We start from the raw sequence: 20,754 nt of genomic DNA, 5'->3' as shown, positions 1-20,754 counted from the left end.
TAACTTTAGGCTCTGCCATGTGTCCTATTTCTTTCAGTTCTATCCTACTGCTTCATCCATGTAGCTCCCATTTTCTGATGCAGTATTCCATGAGAAACTCCTGATCTGGTTACCAGTGGAAAAATGGACCCCTTCTTGAAGTGCTACAAGTTCTTGCCAAATCACCTTTCAGTTGCTAAGGAAAGTGTCCTGTATGGTACAGAACTGACAGACATCTTTCTCACTTTCCCTTCCCAAGTGCTCTTTTTGTATTGTTTGCTGCTTCCAAATAGTTACAAGCTTAAAGAGCAGATTGCCATAATAGAGAACACTAAAATTAGTAATTTTGTCTTCTCTGAATGGGAATTTGCTTTCCCGTCAGGACCTGCTCTGACTCAGTGTGTTTGACAACTTCTGAATGTCTGGCTGCTCTGAGATGGCACCTGATTTTTCTCTTCAGATTTTCTAGTCAGAGAAATGACAAATTTGCTTTTGCTTCACATACACTTTCTTAGGGGAAAATGTGAAACCTAATGTTTTGAAGATCTAATCAGTTCCTGTAACTTTTTTTCTTATTCTTCTTAGCTTTGGCAGTATAGCCTGGGAAGCATCATCAGTGCAATTTACTAAGTGGCCTGTAGAGGTTGGTGATGGGAGACTACTGCACTGGAGAAAATCAAAACAAACACCTCTTACCTGTCTCAGAGATTAATACCAGGGGGGGAAAAACAGTGGTTCTAAGTCTGATGGAGCAGTGAAATTCTATTCAAGAAACACAAAAAAATACTTTATTGTTCTACTAGAATAGCCACTTCCATAATTTATCTCCATAATGTATCAGATGCTGAGATTTGTGAGACTTTGCTGCTTGGAATACAATTCACATTTTTATAGCTCTGAAGCCAAATCACACACACTTCAAAAGTGTGATCTTTTATTCTTCATTTCCTCTCCTGCTTATTGGGGTTGCTACTGCTATATAATTAACTGTAATGGGGACCTGCAGAGGCAAACTTGTAAGGAAGAAAGAAGAAAGTTACTTAGCAGCCAGTAACTGGAACATTCTAAACATATGGCCTCTGCAGATCCACACTGACCATTCTTCGGAGTACTACAACTGGTGTTGATTAAACTAAGGCTATGTCTACACTACCACAGTAAGTCGACCTAAGTTACGCTACTCCAGCTACGCGAATAACATAGCTAAAGTCGACGTAGCTTAGGTCAACTTAATGCAGTGTCTACACCACGCTGGGTCAACAGGAGAGTATCTTAGGGCAGATGTACACTACGGGGCTCAGTCGACCTAAGTTACACTACTCCAGCTACATGAATAACGTAGCTAGAGTCGACGTACCTAGGTCGACTTATTGCAGTGCCTTCACCACATTGGTTTAATGGGAGAAACTCTCCTGTCAATTTATCTTATGCTTCTCGTTTCGGTGGAGTACTAGAGTCGACGGGAGAGCGATCGGCAGTCAGTTTAGCGAGTCTTCACTAGACCCACTAAACCGACCCCCAGTGGATCGATCACCATGCATCGATCCCCTGATAAGTGGAGACATGCCCTTACTACTCTTGTTCAGGGTGGAGTACTAGGGTTGACTGGAGAGTGATCCTGCAGTAGTATAGACATAGCCTAAGACAGTGATCACCAACCCCTAGATCGCAATCAATTGGTCGATCCTGGAGACTCTCCCAGTAAATTGTGATCTCCGGCCACTAAAAGTCCGGTGGTATAGCGTGGCTGCCACTAAGGCAGGTTCCCTTCCTTCCCCGGCCCCATGGTCTCCCGGAAGCAGACCGCACACCCCCCATGGCCCCAGAGGGAGAGGGGTCTCTCTCTGTGCGCTGCTCCTGCCTTCAAGCACCACCTCCGCAGCTCCCATTAGCCAGGAATGGGGAGCTGTCGCCAATGGGAGCTGTGGGGGTGATGCTTGCAGAGAGGGGCAATGCACAGAGCCATGTTTCCCCCCCCACCCCCCTGGCCCACAGGGGCGTGTAGGCACCTTCTGGGAGCGGCGTGGGGCCAGGGCAGGCAAGGAGCCTGCCTTGGCCCTGTTGCACCACCGACTGGGAGCCGCCTGAGGTAAGTGCCGTCCGGCGGGAGCCTGCACTCCAACCACCAGTCCTGAGCCCCCTCCCAGAGCCAGCACCCCATACCCTCTCCTGTACCCCAATCCCCTCCTGCACCCCAAGCCCGCCCCAGCTCTGAGCCCTCTCCCATACCCCCTCCTGCACCCAAACTCCCTGCTAGAGCCCATATCCCCTCCTGCACCCAAACTCCCTGCTAGAGCCCATATCCCCTCCTGCACCCAAACTCCCTCCCAGATCTTGCACCCCTCACTCCCTCCTGCACTCCAACTCTCTGCCCCAGGCTCAGCCCAGAGCCCCCTCCCGAACCCCAACCTCCTTTCCCCAGCCCAGCGAAAGTGAGTGAGGGTGCAGGAGAGTGAACGGCGGAAGGAGGGGGGCTGGAGTGAGAGGGGCTGGACTTTGGGGAAGGGGTTGGGTAGATCCTGGGTTGCACTTAAATTCTAAAAGTGATCTTGTGCATAAAAAGGTTGGAGACCACTGGCCTAAGAGGAACTGAGGATTGTGATGTATATAAATGGCCTCAGTCCATGGTACAAATGTCAAGTCTAGAGTCCAAGTGCATATGTCCCTAACTCCTAAACTATTTTAGAATGGTTTCCCCAATCTTGCATTTAACATAACATCTTTCTCTCTACCTCCTACTGCTATTCATTGGCTAACTTACTCTTACATGCATAGCACTGTATTATAAATAATTGTCTATATTTTTACAGCACCCTTAAACTAATCTGCACCATTTTATAATACATTTGAAAGGTATCACATTCTGTAGGAACTGTTGCTTTTTTAAATAATACATACCCAGTAAGATTTTTACTATAGTGAAATCAGTTTTTTTGATCACTGCTTATAGCAATCATTGGATTATATGGATCAATCTTTACCTTTCAGAAATCAATTCCCATTTGTGCTGATGTGTTTGACTATGGTTTTACTGATAAAGTAGGATTTTGAGTTGAAATGATTTTTTTTTTTCTTTTTTCTTTGTCTCCAATGGTAGGAAAGAATTTCTCACCTTTCCTAGTGCTACTTGATTGCAGGTAACAGCTTGTCAAAGTGATAATTAGAACCAATTATAAACTGATTGACTTGCCTTGGTATTAAAATGCGTAGTACAACTAGCTTTATCCTTGGAAGGTGGAGATTTCTTCTATGTACAGTAGGTCTGAGGAGCTCACTATTTCAGATTCTCATATATTTTGTACATTTTTTCATCAAAATTATCATAAAATGCTCTAATGACTTACTTCTTACAACTAAACTTTCAAAAATAAATAGTGCAGAACAAAAGTAAAACAGGGCTTGAATAATCTGTATTCTATCCAGAGGTGAATAGGAAACTTTTTCCCTGGAAAGTGGGGTTAGGGTTCTAAAATGACAAATTTGTGCAGAATTTTAGCTTTTATTTTGAAATAATTTTCTAGCACTTATTTTTGAAAAGATAATTTCTGTTTGTAACTCTTACAGAGCGGTATCTTCCTGAGTCTGCATATAAAGGACTTTACTGTGGTGCCTCTACTCTTCTCATTAGGTTTTTCATAAAATAGCACAGTGTTTCACTGTTGCTATTCAGAACTCTGAGCAACAGTGAGACTGGAAAGAAACTTGCACTGCTGCTGCTTGGAAGAGTTGAGTGAGTGGTAAATAAAAGCAGTGTTGCAAAGTTACCTGTAAGTATATTTGCAGTGATAGGAGATGATGGAAGTGGCACATTCAGGTCCAAGAATATCATCAGGCTATGGTCCACAAAAGGAAATGGAAAGGCTAAGTCCTATATTAGAGAACTTGAGCCAGTGTAAGTAACATCAGTCTATTTACACTAGTGTAAACCCATCATGTATTCGCACATTTAAACTGGTTTAAATTGCCCTTACTGATTTCATGCAGTAACTTAACTAAACTTTTGATAGTATGGTAGTTATACTGGTGCAAGCTTTCTAATGTGTACGAGATCTAAGGCTGTGTCTACACTGCCACTTTCAGTGCTAAAACTTTAGTCATTCAGGGGTGTGAAAAAAAACACATCCTGAGCTACAAAAGTTTTAGTGTTGAAAAGCCCCAGTATAGACAGTGCTTTATCGACGGAAGCCATGCTCCCGGCAATAAAACTGCCACCCCTTGTTCAGGGTGGTTATTTTTTCTCTCTCTCCCCCGGTGATAGAGCTCTCCCCCGGTGATAAAGCGTGACTACACAGCACTGCTGTGGCCGCACTGTAATGTGGGCAGTGTAGACGTACCCTAAGTCATGGAGGAAGATAGAACAGTCATGCTTAAGGATGCTCATTTTACCCAAAAGAAATTTTTTGTTTTTAATATTTAATTGAAAAATGTTCTGCTGAAGTCTTAGATTTGTTGTCAAGATAACGACCTTGACAAGGATATAGATAAAGTGTAGTCATTTAAGGTGCTGAAACATATGTACAGTTGGTATTTAGATCTGACAACTGTGGTTATAGGTAGAGATAAGATGACCAAGAAGGTGAAAGTAGAAAGAAAAAAGCTAGGACTTTTGTCAATGATGCTCCCTAGAAGAGATTTCTCTGTGCACAGGAAGTCACACTTTTCTTTTCTCTCAAGATTGCTGTGAGAATAAGCAGTTGGATTTGGAGCAGAAGGTGAATATGGCAACTGGGAAATAGAAATGTATGTATAGTTGTGGAGGCAGACCACGAGGATGGAGTATTGAAGGCTACACAGAGTTAAATGAGAAAGGAAAAGGAACCTTTATTGGTGGGAATTTGGACATAATACGATTTTGTGCTTTTGGAACTATTAACTCGACAGGGCCTGCCTGTTCAATCAGCAGCCCTTTTTGGGGTTCTTCCACTACCAAATTGTCTATTCCACTCTTTCATCAATTAAAATAGCCACCACCTTTTCTTTGCTGATTTAGTAGAATATTTCATATGGTTCTTAGCAAGTTTAAAACTCCAGAGAATTAATCACTTTTGCAACCATAGAGTCGAAGGTCAAAAATGTCCATTTCAGATTTCTTTATCAGAAGTTTTGAATTCAGAAAAACACAATTCTTCCTCCATTCGGAAGGAACTGCCCTCTCTAGAAAAGGGAGAGCTCACATTTTTTAGTCCTCTTTATCTTTATAGGTTTAGCTCTAGACTTTTTCCTTTTACCAGGGTCTGTACTGTAAAGGACAAAGTGGGTGTGTGCTTTGAAAATTCTCATCTCCTTTCTTGTTTGGTTCCCAAGAGACATTCATTCTCTAAGATACTGGAAAAGGTGATCTAATGGCAGTAGTACCTGGGTTAGTCTTAGAGGTAGAAAGAAGCTCTTAGAGCTGCACCATCTAACTAGATGGGAATAGAATTCAGGATCTGAGAGTAGGAAAGACCAACAGTTTAAGGGCTGCAACTCAACAGCTGAAGGGAATCTCAAATCAAGCAGAAGGGAAAGAAGAATATGAGGGAGGAAAAGCCACCAGAGAATTCTGGGTTGATTGCACTGATGCCCAGTGGCTGGGAAGCCCTGAGATGTGGGGGAGAACAAGACCAGTAAAGTCCAAAGGAGAAGGGGGACATTAAGCACCCTGACTCAGGTGAAGTGTCTATGGTGACTAAAGATGGTAAGAGGAGGAAGGCAAGCTGATTTATGGTGGTTTTAGTGTGGCCTGACCATTCCTTGAATTTCTTGTAAGGCTGTACTTCAGAGTTCCGCAGGAGGGTAGGGGGTTCCCTCAAAACAATGTCTCCTGACATAATCTGCTTCCAATTCTACTCCAATTGGAACCTTTTTGATGCAATTGCTCTTTCTGATAATCTCCAGAGTCCTGCAGAATGTTTGATGCTACCTGCTATGGTATGGTAGCCCAGTAACACTTCTACTCAAGAACAGCATTTTATTCCTTTTTCTTACACTTTATTTCTGTTCAATTCCCATTAGTCAACCTGCTGGGAATCCACTTAGAAAAGAAATAAATTGACTTAACTACTATCTTCTTTTCTGCTAGAATGGATGTCCAGCACTCCAATTCATCCTTTTAAAAGACTAGCAAAGAAATCTGTACAGTAACAGATTTCTCTTCTGAACAGGCCAGTTCCCTTACTTCATCTTTTCCAGTGAGTTTGTTTCAGGGGTGTCAAACTCATGTCACATTCAGCAAAGTTCTTGAAATAGAAATAGATAAAGATAAGCCATACTGGTAATTACTTACATTCACCCTTTGACTTATTTAAAGTTTCCTTTTCTTTGACTTGCCAGGCAGGGGTATCTACTGGGCAGCCAATGGGTAAGCTGTCTTCAGTGCCATTTCACCTTGTCAGGACACAATCCAGCTTCCACTAGTCTTATGCCTCTCCAGTGCCTCTTAAACACGAGCAAGTGGTTCTACACTTATACACAAGGTTTTTCTGGATTGCTGTACCAAAGTCTGGACTGTAGGGGTGTTTTTTGTAGCACGCTCTAACTACCTCGTGTGCACCCTGCTGGTGCACACTAAATGTTCCTTAGTTCATGCTGATGTAGTGCACATTGTATGACAAAGTTCCTCCTCTACCTTGGTGGGTCCTGTGCTTATTGGCAGATTTTACTTGCCTCAGAGATTCACAGCAGCCCTCAGTTTGGCCATCTTCATGGCTCAAATCTGCCGTTCACTCAGATAACCTCATCACTGGCCAGCATGGGGAAAACGAGAACAACCACCCCTTCTGTCTCTGCTGATCCACTGTATGGGTCGGGGAACAGCCCAGAGACCTTCCCCTCTGGTGGAACCCTCAGTTCAGGTCAACTCCTCCTGTGTCTGATCAGGAGTTGGGAGGTTTGGGGGGAACCCGGGTCCACCCTCTACTCTGGGTTCCAGCCCAGGGCCTTGTGGATTGTAGCTGTCTAAAGTGCCTCGTGTAACAGCTGCATGAGAGCTACAACTCCCTGGGCTACTTCCCCATGGCCTCCTCCCAACACCTTCTTTATCCTCACCACAGGACGTTCCTCCTGATGTCTGATAATGCTTGTACTCCTCAGTCCTCCAGTAGCACACCTTCTGACTCCCTGCTCCTTGCATGCCCCCCTACTAACTGATAGGAAGTCGTTTTTAAACCAGGTGTCCTGATTAGCCTGCCTGCCATAATTGATTCTAGAAAGTTCTTAATTGGCTCCAGGTGTCTTGATTAGCTCTAGGGCAGCCCCTGCTCTGGTCACTCAGGGAACAGAAAGCTATTCATCCAATGGCCAGTATATTTGCCTTCTATCAGACTCCTGTACCCCACTGGTCTAGGTCTGTCACAATTGATTTGAAACATGAGTAGATCAATGCATGCTAGAAAGGTCTACACAGGAGAATTAGAATACAACACACGGTGCACACTATAAATCACAGTCCCATAGAGCGAACTCCAGTGTCATTCACACGAGCCCAAAGATTTGTGAGAAGTTGGCAGGCCACCACATGTTTGACACCTCTGGTTTACATAGTATATATATGGTGGCCTAATGCTAATTCATGGGCATAAGAGTTGGGAGGCATGAATTCTATCCTAGACTCTTCAAAGGACATTTTGCAGGATCATGGGCTTCTCAACTAACCTCTGTCTACTCCAGTTTCTCCATTTGTAAAGTGAAAATCATTTTTGTGAAGTTTAATGTTTATAAAACACAATGGCATCCATTAGTGGAAGGTGTTTTACAAATTTATAAAGCACAGGACTATTGCTGCTATTAGCTGTGGAAAAATTCTTGCAGGTGAAATCATTGTAAGGATGGGACTTCCTGTACTCCACTTAGCCTAAAGGTGCCTCCATAGCCACCCAGGAGGAGGACAACTCATTTATTAGGTTGTACAGCATTCCTACCTCATGGAAAAGAAACTATCAACCATTTCAGCACTTAATTGAGAATGGAAAGGTTAGAGGTGGGGTTAGAGAGAGTTAATCTCTGTCATTGTCAAGAAAAGAATTTTAAGAAGGTTGGGATGGAGCAGATTTTAGAGATTCAGAAGGAACCAGAGATAGAGTTGTTAACTATAGTGATAATTTAGAAAGACAGGACAAAATGGTAGATAAGGGAAAGTGTATAAAGGAAGGAGAGCTATTTTCTGAAGAAAATGGATTTCAGGAAGGTTCAGAGGGACAGGGGAGTAGGGTGAGGCAGTATTGCCAACCCAAAAGTTCAAAAATCTTGTGTAAGACCTCATGATTTCTTCCCCAAATCTCCTGTTATTTTGATTTTTCCCCCAAAAAATTTTTTTGATCCAAAACTCATGGTTTTTTAAATGTCTTCTGACTTTTGAATTACCCCTGCCCATCTCCATTGCATATGCAATAATTTGCCAACTCCGACAAGTTTATCATGAGTAAGGTTATTTTGATCCCCCATTGTAGGAGCTCTTGCTAGAGGGCCCACCAGAGATCAGGGCCCCATTGTGGAAGGTGTTGTACAAACACAATAAAACACAGTATGTAGCCTAAAAAGCTTACAGTCTAGTGCAAAGCATAGTGGTGAATTTGTGACATGGAAGCTGGAACTGGGACTTGCCAAACTCAACTCATATAGGGGTCCAAAACATCCATTAGGTGGGTGTAATTTTTAATCCCTGTTGGGGGGAGCAGAATTCATAATGGAGACCTACAGATTAAAGGTTATATAAACTAAAAGCAACATTCTGAGGCATCCAGTCACCCTAAGATACACCTTCATGAATGAGGTTTGTTTTCAGAGAAGGTAAATTTATTAACTCAAGTTCTGACCTTTTGGGAGTTTACCACTCTCTGGAAAACACAGGCAAAATCACCCCCACCCTGTTCTTGAAGGGAAAGTCCCTATTAACCAAAACACGAACACACACAAAATGCAACAGTAAAACAAATATTAACACAACATCCACATTCACTTCTAAATACAACATTTTGCAATATAAAAACATTTCACCAATTACTCGGGGGTTCTTACACTAACTTTTATGCATATTGGATATGAGGATATTTTTCACCCCCATGTGGGTCATCAGTAGGATGTGAATTCTCAGCCTTCAGGTCCACAGCATGGACCTCTTCTGTTTCAGCTGTAGGAATAACTGGTGAAGGAGAAATCATGTCTTCTTTGTGGACTAGCACATACAGAGAGAGACAACACACACATTGTCAATGAGTTACATGAGAGTTTATGGAAAGCTGGGCATGTAGATTCTTGGTTTTTAATTTGTGGTTCTAAAAGCACATGGTGATCTAGTGGTTACAGATAGCATAGCCAAATGTAATACCTTTTGTGGAATCATCTTTGACTACTGAACCCAAGATAGTGTGATGGACATGCACGAGCCTCTACCACTTGGGCTAAATAACCAGATCTATTATCAGGGCAGCAGTAGCAGAGTCATAAACCTCTATATATGATCTAGCTGCTAGAGGGTTTCATAGATCTCCATTGTGTTGGTGTGGGTTACAGAAGCTCCTAATTTGTCATGTATTTTTTGAAAGACTATGTGGCAAAGTAGATGAGACTTAGTTCTATTATATTAGAGACCCAGCTCTGCCTCCAGTGACCGTATGCAATCTGTCAGTTATTTCATCTGAAACATGGGTGACTGAGTTAACCCCTCTTTCCTCCAATGTATGAAACCTTAGCTCATAGGGCAGAAATACAATAGTCAGTGGAAGACCTAGGATTAGAACTCACGGCCTCTAGGCTTGTAGTTTAGTGCACCTTCCTCTAGATGTTGCTTTCTGTACATCACTTGAAGGCTTTTCGTATCATTGTGAGACTGTGTGCAGCAAGAACCAAAAAATTTGCAATAAATTCACTGGAGTTGGCAACACTGGAAAGAAAATAGTAACAGTAGTGTGGTGGGAGAGATGTTTTGGCAGTAGAACATGGGCAACCTTAAAAAGAAGACTGGCTAGATGGAGAAAAGAATTAACAGCAAGCAAGAGGTAGCAAGGATTACCAGCACCTTTGGAAATGAAGGAAGGGTAGAAATCAGGCATCCTGCTGGTGAGATTTCCAGATCTCATAATAGACATGTCGATGGACGCGTGCCACCTTTTTCAAGGCTCTGACTAGGGATTATTGGGATATAATGATCAAAAGACTGAGGTGGGAGATTCCCAAACTGATCCTTCTAGCAGAATTCCACTGTTCTTTCCAACTAATTATTGACTCTATAAAGTAACTTTTTCTGCAATATTTGTGAAAATTTTCACTTTCTGCTGCTGTAATGAAAGCAAATTAATCCTTTAAAGAAAAAGTATTGTTGTAACAAAAAGGAAAACATGGAAGATGCTGTAGATAATGTTGATAATGTGATAGGGTGAAATGAAAAATAATAAATGGACTACTAGGTGAACTGGATCCAAATAACTTTTTGTATTTACGGGACTCCTGAGGCCACATTCAATTTATGTGAAATGTCAGTGCTCCTGGATACTTACCCTCTGAAGTAGTCTAAATTGTCTTGATGAACTAATACCTCTGCTATTTATTGCTTGGATGCAAGCACTATAAATGCTCTACATCTGAACAGAATTATGGTAAGAGCACTACATTTTTCATACTGATCCCATGAATAAGTTGACATTTTTCACAAAATGTTTCAAATTTTTTATTTTGAAGTTGTAGGGTTATTAAACTTTTTGCTTCATTAGGAATGAGCAATATCAACATTATCCTGAAGTTTGTACACAGTGTAGGAAGATTTGGGAATTGTTGCATCTGAATGTTCGGAAGGTAACAAAACTGAACTGTTTCCTTTGTCTTTCAAAGCTGGAATTACAGTTTAACATTAATATATCTTGGCATACGTGTATATACGTATATAAACAGCACTAGTAAGAATCCAACTAGAAGTAGGTGGTCAAACTGGATTACCCGATTGGACTTTTCTGACCTCAGTAACTATATAATTCTTGTGGTTCTTGTATGCCAAAATATCCATTGCATATCAAAGTGTGAGATTAAATCGTACAATTATTTCACAAAATTTGGCATAGTTTAATACGATTTGCAGTTTCTGGTTAGGGGATAAACAAGATCAAAGGAAGAAAGAAGATAAAATCCACATTAGTAAAAGTAGTTTCTGTTGTCCAGATAAAGACATAGGCCTTTATTTCCTCACTCCAGCCAAGCCATCCACCCACCACTGGAACACTCGTTCCTTCCCTTTACTTCAGGTGCAGCTGAGTAGATTTATGCCAGTGGTAAGTTCCCATGCACAGGGTGAATTCTCCACCAGTCCTCTCCAAAGTCTGAAAAATGGCCTTAGCTAACCAGGGAATCCAGTTCATAATAAACAACAGTGATTTTTATCTTTTATGGGCGGCTGTTATTTATCTGTGTGTGATTTTTTTTAATTTTGTTAGGTGCCAGAAAAAAAAGCGATAACTTTTGTCATACTAAATAAGACTTTCCATACAATATATGTTCTAGACTTAAAAGGGTTAGATTTTTAATCAGTAAATGACAGTAAACATTAATTTCACTGTACACACACAAACTAACAACAAGATATTTCCATCAGTAATAAACAAAATTTACGGATAGGCAAAGTAAGAAAAATGCTATTTGAGAACTTCTTAGAGTTTCATTTAAGGATATTTACTTTGTATATTTTGACATATGATGTTAACAATTTGAGTTTTGATGGTTTTGAATCTTAACAGGTACTTTCATTAAATAATTACTGTCTGATACCCACTCCATAACTTTCTGCAAGAGTGAAATTTTAAATCAATAAAAATTGAAAAAAAAATCTTTTAAAATAAACATCAATATTATCTGTCAAAATTATTTTAAAAAAAATCAAATTCTGGCATATCTCCTAGAACCAATTTAAATTTTGGTTGGAGGCATTTTGTGAACATCTACTTCCTATCTCGTTGACTGCATCTGAGATACGATGCCTAGCACAGTGGAACTCTTGCCCCTTCCCCCCCATCAGGTCCTCTGGACACTACCAGATTGAGATGGATCAGTGGATGTGTGTGTGTGTGTAGTTCCTTTCCTAGCATGTACTCCTATGTTAAAATGATCTCAAAACTAGTTTTTGGTTATAAGAGAAGTAGAACACATAATATAAAGCATAACAATATTTAACTCTATAGAATTTGTTCCCACTTTATTTCAGGGTAGAGTCAAAGATATTGAGTGCATGAGACAGAACCTTCAGGGGAGCTGAACCAATGCTGTGGAACTCACTTCTGCAAGATATAAGAACTGACCACTAACTTCACTAGATTCAGAACTAAATACAAAATCCACATCTTAATTTAGCTTTTCACAATAAACTTTCCCCATAGACTTACGCACACATAAATTTACCTTTCAGGCTACCTTTACAGGCAGAGAAAGGAGAGAATGTGTTTGTAACATTTTTCATTTGGGAGGTGCTCAGATGAGAATCAAGTATGTACCTAGATAGACTGATTAATGACCATAAAGCCACTGATCATTTCTGGAATTCTTAATTATTGTTGGTAACTTACCATCTCTTCAAAATATTCTAGCATTTTATGAAAATGGGCTTTCCTGGAAATTTCGGTCTGTTGCAGTTTCCTAACAGATCATGTTATCCTTTGATGTTATCTCCCTGCAACAGCTTCCCACCCTCTTAATCCCAGGCGGCCTTACTCATAAAGAAATCTTCTGGTATTTCTGGGCTGTGATGCAACTGCTCCTCTGAAGTGGAGATCTGCCAAAGTTGGCCTCAACCCGGGAGTGTGCATTTAATACTTATTTCCTCAGTGGAACTATTGCACTAAATAAATAATGTTCATATACGTTTCTGAAAGATACAAAACCATGCTCTATAAATCATGATATCAGAAACTTTTGATATTCTGTTTTTTTTAAATCAGCCATTCCATTGGTTATATTTGGTTTTAATTCAAAGTTGCCAATTCAGTTGATGGCGAGGGCTTGTATCAATTACTTTTTCATTTGGCAATTCATGGCATCAGTAAGTGATTGCTAGCTAAAGTTAGGTTCTTAACTCATTATTTTAACCCTGCTGTCTTATTTATTGATCAGATATTGTCTTTTCAGGATTTTTCACAGCTGATCAGGACTTGTAGACTGACTCCATAAGAGTCTTTGATTTTTCTTTAAGATGTTTTTAGCCTAGTACTCTCCCCAGATGAGTCTTTCAAAAGTAGATTTTAAAGAATAAATTGTTGATCCCTGACTTTTCTTTCTATTACAATATAACCTAGAGCCACCATTCATAACTTTGTTTCTGTTGTGGCAGACACTGTTACAAACACATAGTAACACAAACCTTGTCCCAAAGAGCTTAAAGTCTAAACAAACAAGACAGACAAAGGAGTATTATAGTCTCTGTTTTACAGGAAAACAGGCAGAGAGATTATGAGTTGTCCAAGTTCACATAAGATGTCTGAGGGATAGCTAGGAATTAAATCCAGCTCTCCCGAGTCTTAGTCCTATGGCTTAACCCCAAAAACATTTTTCCTCTCTTCTTGAGGTTAATTTTTTTCCTTGTTCTAAGGATATGTCTACACTTTGAGTTTGGGGTGTGAGTCCCAGCTTGAGGAGACATATTTTGTCTAGTTGTCATCAAGCTAGTGCACTAAAAATATAAAGTGCAAGTGGCTGGAGGGACTAGCTGCCCCAAGTACCTGGCTGTCGTCTCTGATGGACACTCACTCTTGAGTGCCTACCCTTTCCCACTGTTCATGCTGCTGTGGCTACGTTCTATTTTTAGAACACTAGCTTGATGACAGGTAGCTTAAGAGAGTCTGCTTGAGTTGGGAATCATATTCCCAGCTCAAAGTGTAGACGTATCCTGACACTGCCCATCTTTAGGTGAATTTCCCAGGAGCACATGACAGCAGATTGGATTTTTTTCAAAGTTTTGTGTGTACTGAAAATAATTATATGCTGAGCCCATACTCTCTGAAAATCAGGCCCCTTTTACATGTCTCAAGTTGGGCACCCAGTAATTTAGGCACCACAATCATTAGTCACTCTTGTAAATTTAGGTCAATGCCTCTATCCAGTTACTAAGACACAGGTCATCTGCTAGAGTGAACATATGCACATATTCTATCATGATGATAGAACACAATAAGATCTAGATCGAAGATGAATGGTTGCAGTCACATTACCAGAGCTTCATGAAACTAAGTGTTTTGGTTGCTCCCTGCATAAGTAGAATTAGTTTGAGGTGAGGGCGTCCAAAAGTAATCCCCAAACTGAGGGTCTCATGGACAAAAAGTAGAGAGACTTCTCAGTGTGGGAGTTAAGGACTGCCCTAGCATACCGTCAGGAACCATCCCACAAAATTCACCCTTGTTTTAACTTGTCTACCCAGCGCATGTTCTCAAGTCTCAATCCCAGCCAAATAGGAGAAAAGCAAAAACACTGCACCAGATTGGTCATGTGATGTGGTTTAATCAGTTGTTAACCCGTCAGTAGTTAACCAGTGAAGAGAGCAATAGTACTAAAATATGTTCTGTCATATGTGGCCAACTGGCATCTTTGTCTATCCTAGGAACAAATGACTGGAAGGGCTTTCATGGGTCATTGAGTCCAGTCCCCTGCTATCAAAGTGTGAAATAAAAACATAAATGCACACCATATGTGCAATAAATACTTTGTGTGTGTATAAGTGTGTACACACAAATATAACCACATCCACCCACATTTTAGCAGTGATTTCATGCCACTTTGTGGAAAGTGTTAGTATTTCTAATTTACAAGAGGGTGAGGGGAACAGCTATTGCGACTACTGTCATTGTGAATAAATACTACGTAAAATTTGTTGATTTTATTCTGAATAACAATGAAAAATAATATGCTATTTTTGAAAACTCCCTGTTTATCTGAAGGCCCAAAGCCAATAGGTCAGAGTAATGTGATGTTCCCATGCTTTTAGGCTAATTTTAACCTTGATTTAGTAAAGTAAATGTTTTAATTAGGTCCCAATCCTGGAATCTGATCCACATACTCTGACCTCTGAATTTGTGCAGACCCCACTGCAGTGGGACTCCACACCACTTCAGAGACCACGCCTATGGAGAACAGATTGCAGGATCAGAGCCTGAGTTAATGCTATTGTAACTTCAATTAATCCTGCTCTCTTTATTCTTTAGAGAAGAAGCTGTAACATGTGATGAATGCTGATGAGATATTGCATTTGCCAAACGCCAACAAAAGTAGCAGGGGAGGCAACAACTAAAAAGCAGATTTTGAGAGAGAAATCTTGTTGGTTATTTTTTCTAAGCTAGGTGTTGCTGTGTCTGAAATATTGCCAAAATGGCATCCTACTAAAATTTTCTCAGTAACTTTGCTAAGTCAAGGTGATGGTAGTCTGTTAATTTCCTGAACAAAAATATCTGTTGGGCAATTGTTCTAAATTGAAGACATGGCACTTAGTGTATGGTGGGGTTTTATATATTTTTTTAGTTTGCATGGAATTTTCCTTATTTAAAAACAAATAAATATACAGACATGAAAAATTCAGCTTTGTTCGGTGTGTGAGTTAAGTTTCCCACTTCGGCTTTTGATTTTTATCATCAAAATGGGAGATGTTAGTGATTTTGTTCATAAGATTCTTTTACTCTGATAATACCTTTTATCAGTTTTGTCAGTTTTAAGCCTTTTCTAACCCTGTGAAAGTAATAGGTGTTACTGAGTGCAAGCGTGTACTTGTTTAATTCCGTACTGTTCCAATGCTAATCCTAGCACTGATGTCAAATTCATTCTGCATGTTAGTGTAAAGAGATGATAGATGATGGAAACATTTCTATTGTCAAAAATGTACATGACAAAAGACCGTGCTTGCCTATGGCAAATTAAAACTGAAGTAGCTGCTCTTGGTAGTGTTTTCTTACCTATGGTTGTCAACTAACTACATTTTCTTGGCTGGAGGCAAATACATTTTTTTTACTCTTATGTACTTGATGTTTTTTAATGCAGCTTCACTCGTAAAGCTAAAATGTCCCTTTGCCTATAACAAGATGTGCTTGTACCTGATTGCTGCTTTGTAGATCCACTGTAAATAGGGAAAATCAGATGATGGAATCTCTTAGATAGGAGGGGACTTAAAAAACTTTCAGTTTATTTCCTGAGCCAAAATTCCATCATGGGCTTGGAAGATCTGTAGCAAAAGAGGTATTTTCCATTCTTCCATGCTCATAAAAATAAAAATTCAAAATTACGTTTTAAGGCACTGATTAGTCTTATTACTGTAAATGAATTTTCTAATCTTTGATTTGTGGGTATGTATAAAAATACACTGTTTTTGAATTCGACTAAAGTTGCAGAAAACTGCATTCATAAGTTTTGCTACTCAACAAATAGGTTCTAGTTATATTCCCACCTGTATTCCTCAGACAGAGTTGGGTCTTGGTATATATTGTCAAGTGCCAGGAATGATATCTTTAACATGTCCCCATAATCTTTTAAGGATGCAAGGGGCCCCTTTTTAAAATAAATCCTATTAATGGCATGTTTTAAGGCCTCGTCTGCACTGGTTAGGGAAACTGTTGGCACCTCTCTAGCAAACCATGTTGAAGCATGGCTCTTGCTAGACAGGAACTAGCATTGTTTCCCTAACCAATGTAGACAAGGCGTTAGAAGACCTTGTTCTTCAGAGAGCCACACATTTGATGGGCGAGTGCATGATATTAACAAAGCTGGCCTTGTTAGAATTCCAAAGGGAACTCCTTGCGAGAAACTGAATCAATAACAAGGACAAGCACTAAGGGCTAAACCAGTGTGTAAGAAATATTATGAAAACTACAATAGTAGTTACAGTATTTCTCTATGTGAAATTTAGTCATTGGTTTAAGCTTGTTTTCCAAATGATGTGTATGGCTACTGTGTTAAAAGGATAACTGGATTGAAATCTTATAAAATATTTTTAAATTTTTTTGAAAGGAGACTCCTGTATGTAGTTTGTTGTTAAAAGGGCCTTAAAATCTTTATTGTAATAGACTATTCTAATCACATGACCATATAAAAACTAATAATGAATAATTTGAAATTTCTATTCAACAAGGTTACTACTTTCCATAAATTTTTGCTTACTATCTGTGATTCAGTAAACCACATTAATTTGAATAAATTGTAACAATGTAGATTTTTTTAAACCTATTTATAGTGGATGCCATTAAACCAAAGAAATCAGCATTACTACACCCAGTATTTGCAGCATTTCCTGTACTAAGAATAGTGGTAAAATGTTTTCATTTGCTTCTCAAACCCCCGTCTCCTGCTGTCTTTCTCTTTACTTCATGTTGTTCTCTTTCCTGCCCTTCACAATTCATATCTTCCTTCCCGGTTTGGCTGCTCAGTTTCTCTCCCCCAACCTCAGTTGATGTCACTCTTCTTCCCTGGCCATTCTGCTTACATGTCCAGTTTGGCTGCTAAAAGCTGTCCTTTCTTAATAGACAAGTTCATCAGCCTGCCTGCCCACCCATCTTTTCTGCAGCACCATTCAGATGAAAAAAATCTACTGGAAACAGTCATCACCTGGATACATTTTTTTTATTTTCAAACGATAAAATACATAAACTGTTACCTGGTCTGCAGCTTCCAACTTCCATGATTTAAGATGCCCTGTTGTATTATGGACATTATAGTGGGGATCCTTACTAATCATGCCTAGCATAATTTATCATTATAATTAGAACACTAAATCAGCATGTTTGACCAAAAAGAAAAGGAGTACTTGTGGCACCTTAGAGACTAACCAATTTATTTGAGCATGAGCTTTCGTGAGCTACATCTCACTTCATCGAATGCATACCGTGGAAACTGCAGCAGTTATTATATACACACAGAGATCATGAAACAATACCTCCTCCCACCCCACTGTCCTGCTGGTGATAGCTGATATTACCAGCAGGACAGTGGGGTGGGAGGAGGTATTGTTTCATGATCTCTGTGTGTATATAATATCTGCTGCAGTTTCCACGGTATGCATCTGATGAAGTGAGCTGTAGCTCACGAAAGCTCATGCTCAAATAAATTGGTTAGTCTCTAAGGTGCTACAAGTACTCCTTTTCTTTTTGCGAATACAGACTAACACGGCTGTTACTCTGAAACATGTTTGACCAGTTTTCAGCAAATGATTCCTGTAACAGCATAAGAGAATCACCTGTGACAAAGTTGCTGAGCTAAGCACTGTGAGGCCAGCTCTGTGCCTGTCAGGGAGCCAGCTGCAGTAGGGGCAGTCTCCTAGCAACACACTGAACACAGCTGATCCTAACAGGGGCTGCCTAACTGACTGCAGTTCCTGATTGGTGGAGGGACAGAACTAACTACTATTTAACCCAGCAACAGCCAGAGCTCACTGGCTACTCAACACATTCCCTGCCTGCAGCTGCATTTGCTCCTGCCCCATCTGCTCTTGTGCCCACTTCAGCCCTTTCCCTTCTCCATCTTTGACACCCTGTCTCCACTTCCTGACCAAATCTCTGGCGCACCCGTTGGCTCTAGTATTCAGCTTCTGATCCTTGGTGGTTCTTTGAGTGCTTGCTCATGTCCATTCCATATTAGGGGTGTGTGTTCACCACATGCACTGGTGCCGGAAGTTTTTCCCTCAGCAGTATCCATTGGGGACTGACCCTGGGATCCGCTGGATTGGCACCTGCATGGCGCTGTACAAGGGGCGCTGCCAGTTCCCCCCACCCTCAGTTCCTCCTTGCCGTCAGTGATGGTGCTGGAACGTCTGTTGCTTTGGCTAGTTTTGTTCTTCGTTCTTGAGAATTTTGAAAAACCTGTAATATAGTTGTATATTGTTAATAGTTGAATTAGTTATCCTTAGTAGTAGTTCTTGAAGTTCTAGTCCTGAATGGGACTCAGCCAGGGGACGCACATCCCTATCCACGACATCTGTAGAGTCGCAATTTGGTCCTCTGTTCACACGTTCACAGCTTGTTATGCCATCACTCGGCAGGCCAGGGATGACGCTGGGTTTGGCAGAGCTGTGTTGCAATCTACACATCTGTGAACTCCTACCCACCTCCAGGGATACTGCTTTGGAGTCACCTAATATGGAATGGACATGAGCAAGCACTCGAAGAAGAAAAGACAGTTACCTTTTCTGTAACTGGTGTTCTTCGATGGATATCATCTTCAGCAGTGGAACCCTGCAGACGACTATCGACAAGAAACCCACAGATCACCACACTTATCTTCACAGATCCAGTAACCACCCCAAACACACCAAGAAATCTCTTATCTTCAGCCAGGCACTCAGATACCACAGAATGTACTCTGAGGAGAAAGTCCGGGTTATATACCTTAATACACTCAAAAACGCCTTTGACCAAACAGGGACATTCCACCACAGAAGTAGATTGCATGATGGAACGGGCCATCCAAATAGCTGAGAGAACCTGCTTCAATACAGAAATAAAAGCCCCTTTGACCACACACTGCAACCCATATGATGTATCATCAAATAAATACAACCCATACTCAATGGGGACCATATCTGAAAGAAATCTGTCCTGAACCACCTCTTCTGGCCTTCAAATACTACTCCCCCTGACCCAGTCTCTCCAACTTCATCATCAGAAGCAAACTCCCCACAGACTAGGGGACACAAACTGAAAGCCATACCAGACCCTGCCAGAACAACACATGTAAAGCCTGTAGACCAGGGGTAGTCAATAGGCAGAGCATTGGCCAAATTCAAACCACCAGATGCTTTTGAACAGACCCTGAAATCTTTTTATTTTACTTGTTATTTTTTATTATTTTCTCTGGAGTCTGAACCTTGACTTTATCTTCACCAAGAAATTTGGACCTTGGCAAAAAATAGACTACCCCTGCTGTAGACATACCTCCACTACTATAATGATCAACACCCCCACACAACATAACATTCAAGATCCATGGGTCCTCCTATACATGCCTATCACAACCTTTGGTGTACCTCATCCAGTGTACTACATGCCTGAAGAACAACTGTGTGCGTGAAACCATACAATCACTATGCTCTCAAATGAACTCTCTCAGGAAATTGATGAAAGACAAAAACACCCATGGGCAAACACTTTTCACAAAATTATCACTCCATATGTGATCTCTCAGTTCTCATTCTCAAGGGAATCTGCACAACAACTTCAAAAGATGAGCCTGGGAGCTTAAATTCATAACTTTGCTAGACACTAAAAATTCTGGACTGAATAAAGATACTGGATTTATGGCTTATAACAACAATCTGTAAACCACTAACACTACCCCCACACTGTCTTTTTTTCCCTCTCTCCCTTTCTTTCCCCTATATGACTGGAAGAGTGTTAACAAGCTACAAAAGTTGGTCCAATAAAAGATATTCTTTCACCCACCTTGTCTTTCTGTGTATAATACACTTATACATACACTGATATTCATATGTATAAATAAATAAGGTGGTCTGAGTAGCAACACCTATAGCTGAGGGCCCCAAACTTTTTCTATAAAAAAATACCAGAATTTCAGTAGTTTATAACTTTGAAATGTTCTATGGCAGCTATTGGCTGAATTTTTTGGGAAAGTTTTTCAGCAAAAATGGTTCTACTGTTTCAAATAACAAGGATAGGGGAAATGCATTATTTTATCCACATATTTTTTAAAAAAAAAGTCATATGACCATTTCATGGAGAAGTTTTAGCACCTCAGTGATTTGAAGCAGGCACTTGAAATTTGCCTGTGGGGTTGTACTGTTACCTTTTGCTATTCCTGTGAAAATCCACCCATATTTGGCCAAGTTATAAGCCTCTGACA

At 40.5% G+C, this 20,754-nt stretch overlaps 1 protein-coding gene across 4 annotated transcripts in view; it reads left to right on the top strand.

Annotated features, from left to right (window-relative positions):
• Positions 1 to 20,754, top strand: part of MICU2 (mitochondrial calcium uptake 2) — a 257,427-nt gene that overhangs the window by 172,367 nt on the left and 64,306 nt on the right. The window lies entirely within an intron of this gene.

Source organism: Eretmochelys imbricata, chromosome 1 (assembly GCF_965152235.1).
Source record: "Eretmochelys imbricata isolate rEreImb1 chromosome 1, rEreImb1.hap1, whole genome shotgun sequence".
Lineage (NCBI taxonomy): Eukaryota > Metazoa > Chordata > Testudines > Cheloniidae > Eretmochelys > Eretmochelys imbricata.
The sequence above is the reverse complement of the archived record's forward strand: the minus strand, read 5'-3'. Positions and strand labels throughout refer to the sequence as shown.